This window comes from Egretta garzetta, unplaced genomic scaffold, assembly GCF_000687185.1.
Source record: "Egretta garzetta isolate BGI_Z169 unplaced genomic scaffold, ASM68718v1 scaffold356, whole genome shotgun sequence".
Taxonomy (NCBI): domain Eukaryota; kingdom Metazoa; phylum Chordata; class Aves; order Pelecaniformes; family Ardeidae; genus Egretta; species Egretta garzetta.
In genome coordinates, this window is record NW_009260019.1 from 523,939 (window position 1) to 529,108 (window position 5,170).

A 5,170-nucleotide genomic window follows, 5' to 3' on the forward strand; every position below is an offset into this window, starting at 1 on the left:
CAGTGCGCGTCATCAGGCCACGACGCCCGAGCCGCGCGCCGGAAGTGACGCAATGTCATGGCAACGGCGCCGGGCGGGGGCCGCGGGAGCGATCCCCGGCCCGGAGCGGGGGAGCGGGATGTTTCTGCTCCTCCTCCCTCGGTCTGTGCGTTCCTTGTCGTGTCACATTCTACGCCTGAGACAGAAAAATGAGCTCGTGGCAGTTCCAGTGGCGTTTTCCTACGAGTCCTTCATCGCTCTGGAATCTCGTTGTTTGTCTGAGGAAACACTCGCAACCGGTGCTTCCTCATCAGTCTAACGCGGGCAGAGTGGCCGACACCCGCTTGTGCGTCGTTTCCCAGACCTTCTTACCGCGTCTCGTGGCCAGCAAGAAGCTTTTCTGCTGGGTCTGGTGGAAAACAACGTTTTCTTTGGTTAAAAAAACATTTGCTGTTTTGCTGGTAACATTTGTCCTTGTTACTGCCAAGGCGGTGAATCAAACGAAGGGGATTTCCCCAAGCGCGCCGTGTTGAGGCCGCCCGGTCTCCCGTGCTGGGAGCGGCCGGCGTGGAGGACGGTGCGGAGCAGGCGCGTGCTCGAGCAGGCGTTTCCAGTTCGCTGTCCTGACACGCTCCACGTGCGAGAGGGGTCGGCCTTTGCCGTGCCGCGGGGAGGGAGAGCAGCTTCTCCTTCTCTGCCAGGTTTGCCGGATGCTCCAGACCGGTGCCTGTGGTGTGGGCACGGCGGTGGTGCCTCCAGAGGCCTGTTGGTGTCAATCCGCCTGCGTCCCCCCTGTGTGACCAGCGGCATTCTTCTGCCATAGCTGCCGGCTGACAGTAACCATGCTGGGCACGCATGGGAGGCCAGCCCGGGGCGGGAGGAGCAGCTGGGTGACTCCAACGCTGGAAGAGGCTCCTGCCCTTGTCCCCTTCCTGCCACTTCAGCCAGGGCTGCACCAGCCCAGGGTGAGATCAGTCTGTGACACAAACCTGACCCGCAGATGTGGGGCCAATCAAGTCATCGTCAGCATTGCTATCGCTTCATTATTGTCACCACCGGGATTTTTATCTGCTTATTTTGGTTGCTCCAAGTGGTCAGCAGCAAAAATTGGACGCTGTCCAGAGGAGAGGAAAAATAACTATGGATGTAGAAACTCATGGGGAAAGGTGAACGGGACGGGTTTGTTTAGCGTGTGAAAGCTCCGTGGAGGGAGGGCTCAGCTCTGTACACGCGCTGCAGCCATCGGTTGCTCTCTGTACCCACCGCGAGCGGACAAGAAGTCCCTGTGTTGGCTGGGATCAAGTGAGACATGGATCAGATCTTTGGAAAAACTTTCCCATTACAAGAACACTTAAATCCTGGAACAAAATGCTCAGTGAAGGGATGGGTTCTTAAGAGCGTTCAGAGCAATGTCTGTCAGGGATCGCCTAAATGCAACTGCTGGGATGACTTGTTTGGATCTCCTCCAGTCCCCCGGTTTTAATGGGAATTTTTCCGTGGATCCGCACGGTAGGTGCATGCGACCAAACACGCCAGCCTGCCAGTGTCTGCCAGAGACGAACCAGGGTACCAGAGTTCTGCTTTGATTCACAGGGAGACTTTGGACAAGGCCCATCCATCCCGCAGTGTCCTCAGCGCGGGCAGGCTTTGGCGGCAGCGGAAAGCTTGCTGAGCCCCACCCCACATCCTGGTTTGCAGCGAGACTCTTGCAGGCAAAGCTTTGTTATCCTGCTGGATCCCGGTGGCGGTGTTGGGTCTGCCCTTGCAGGTTGCGTGGGGCTGCGGCGTGAGAGGACGAGCAGCACAGGGGGTCAGGGAGGACCCGCACTGCTGCGTGTGACGGGTGCAGGCGCGATCCTGCTCTGCCCCGAGTCATGTCGCTGGAACAGGACCTGCAGGGTTCACCTCCCCGAGGCGCTCATTTCAGCAGAGAAATGTGCTTGTAAGTCATTCTCCTTCATTAGTTCCCTAAATGTTAACCAGGATTGTGGTCTGCCGAAACGGAAACGTGCCAGAAGGACGGCGTTGTTCCCAAGAGGGGGAGCCACCAGGTGAGCACGGGGGCCAGGGCCAGGGGCAGGGGCAGGGCTCTCCACCGCAGGAGTTCCGGGGTTGTAAGGAGCCCTGCAGTCCCGCAAGTCATTCCAGATGGTTTGCCGGGTGCGTGGAAGGGAGTCGACGCTGCCGGCACTGGCAGGACAGCACAGGTTGCTCCGTGGGGTGAGCTCGTCCTGCTCAATGGTGATTAACAGCAAGAGCAATGCGAGATAAACACCAGGCCATCGGATTAAGCTGTGGAACTGCGAGGTGCAGAACACTGGATCTTCAACAGAGACAGGCGGTTTGCATAGAAATTGCATCCAATTGAGTCACGGCCACGAGGAGAGGACTCAGGCTGTAGTTAAAGCATATTTCGTGCAACGAGCCCTCTTCCCGCGCAGGCTTGGCAGCACGGAGCCGTGTGCCCTCCCGCTCCTGAGTCGCGTCCCTCGCGCTGCCCCTGCATGGCTTCCACGTGACTTTGACGGAAAGCTCTTTGGGCAGGAACTTTGCCTTTCCAGTTTTCATGGCACGCACGTGCTTAGAACTGTGGAGCTCAAACAGTTAACTTCCCGCACCCCACGGTTGCAGATTTAAACTCTTGTCTTCTGATCCAGCAAGTCCAGCCCATTCTTGCCTGGTGCTGGTGTGTCCAGACCAGTCCCTGAGTTCTCCTATGATATTGATTGCACGTTGGTTTGTCTGCAATTGAAGAAGAAGTAATCAAGGAGGGAAGGGGAAAATTGCAAAATCAGATTCTGACAAGCCCTTCTGTGCGAATAACTTAATTTAAATGGGTCGACACATAACTGAAGTTACTACTTAATCTGTTATCTCAAGCATATTCAATAGGTCTTTGCCCTGAGACCAGCTGTGGAGGAAAGAGGAGTGAACGTGGCACTGCATTTCATTTTTCATTTACTCTCAATGCGGGTCTCCAGCGAAGGCTGGTGGCTTGGATCTGGGGTCTGAAGGCAGATTTCTGTGCTCTCCTTGCCCTGCGTGAGCTCTTCTCCTTGAAACCCCGAGACTTTTCCCTCCAGAGAGCTCCCTTTCATCGGAGCACCGTTTCACCGGAGCAGACCCCTCCGCTGGATTCGCAGTGCTGGGGAGCAGCCTGAGCTCGGGGAGGCTGCCGAGGGGAAACGGTTCCTCTGCTTACGGTTCTCCAGGGAGGTCCTGCTGGGGTGGGGACCTGCCCAAAGGGACTGGCAGGAACGGAGCCGAGGGGGAGCAGGCGCGGGCACCCCTGCCTTTTCCCACCTGGCATCGCAGGGAGGCACCAGCAGTGTCCTGTGTGCTGGGGCTCGCAGGGGGGATGGCTTGTCCCTGGGTGCTGCTGGGCAGCAGAGGCGGAGGGGTCGGTCACAGCCTTCAGCGAGGTGGTGGGGATTCCTGTCAAGAGCAGCGGTGAAGAACCAACCCCCCCACAGCCGGGGCTCCCCCTTCCCTGCATCCCAGCCCCGTGCTGTCCTTCCGGCAGCGTGCAGCTGACCCTGGATCCTGCTCCTGCCTTAGCTGTGGGTGGAGAAAGGCAGCTGGAGCGGCTCTGTAGAAAACAGAATTACAGTAAAACGTGGGAGGTTCCTACAAGTCACCTGCGAGCTACTTCCTCCCATTCCCGGACCTGGGCTGCTGGGGAGGAACTTTAAATTGCTGCCCGGCTCAGCCCCGGCCAGAGGCTTGGGCAGCATGACGGCGAGAGGCATCTTCCTGCTGGGGCTCCTGTCCCTGTGGGCAGAGCTGCAGGCAGCACCCACCGCAGGCAAGTATGGGCGCATGGGAGGCACCCAGCCTCTCCAGATTTTAAGAATATTTTCCCTATTTTCATAGAATCCTAGAATGGTTTGCATTGGAAGGGACCTCTAAAGCTCGTCTGGTCCAAGCCCCCTGCAATGAGCAGGGACGTCTTCATCCAGATCAGCCTTGGTGATGGTGCTCGGTGGTGTGTGTTTAAATGTCTCTCTTCATCCTGGGTTTATGAAAGCTTCCTGAGAAGAGCTGTAACCCTCGTGAGGCTTAGCCCCCGCTTAGATTTTATAATCTTTGGGTTCTGCAAAACTCCTGCCGAGGACGGTGGTGGTACCAGCGCACGGGTGTAGGGACGCTCGGGCAGTTTGTCAGTCGAACCAGCGACCAGGGCAGGGACTGGTGGAACCATCAGCCCAGCTGGAGCCCCGGGCTGCTGCGGATGGGACCCAGATGGGCTGGGCCGGACCCAGACTGGGCTGCCTGGGGGGGCCGGGATCGTCCCAAGGGGCCGGGACCCTCCTGGGGCGAGTGGGAACCCCCACCTGCCAGAGCCCGGCTGGTGGTCAGAGCCGAGCCCCAGGGGGCTGAGCTCTGATGCCCACCCACCTGCGCCTGCCTCGGATCCTTGCCCGGGCTGGCAGCTGCCCTGCGCTTTGCTGTGAGCCCTCCGAAAGCACCAGCCCCGCTGGAGAGGTGCAGCTCTGGGGGAAAGGAAACTCTCAAAGGATAATTATTTTTCCTTCTCTTTTTTGTTTTTTAAGTGGCCAGATTCCCCAGAAGTGACAATTGCATTTCTTCTGAATGAGCAAGGAGGTGATTCTGAGAGCAGTGTTTGAGATTTTGCAGAACCCCTCCTTTCCAAATGCTCCTGCACGTCTCGCGAGCTGGGCTGTTTTATTCTAAGGCTTAAACTCCTGTGCAGCGGGAGCTGGGTTTGCTGTTGCTCTGTGGCAGGGTGCTGGGGCCATCGCACGCCCATGAAGATGAGTTGAAGAAACCCGAGTTTTTTAAGCCTTACGATACAGCCTGCCTTTTGCCAGCAAGCCGGCAGTGCTGGTGCCCCCGTTGCTACCGTGCTGGTCCCATTCCCTGCCTCAGAGCGATTCCCGGGGCCGGCACCGCCCGTGGGGAGCCCTGCGCTGCTCTGCTGCTGGGCGGCATCGCTGGCTGCTCCACAGGCGAGCGCGCAGACTGACCTGCGTATGCGTAGCGATGTGCTTGTGCCCTGGCTCAGCAGCGTGTGCTGCATTCGTATTGGCTTCGCTAAGCAGTTGCTGTGCAATGCTCAGCTGTCCCCTGCGCCCCCGGGAGCGCCCCGGGACACACAGACACGCACAGACACACAGACACACATTTTCTTGCTCTTCCTCTGCAAGTCCCGGCACAGCTCTCCAAGCCT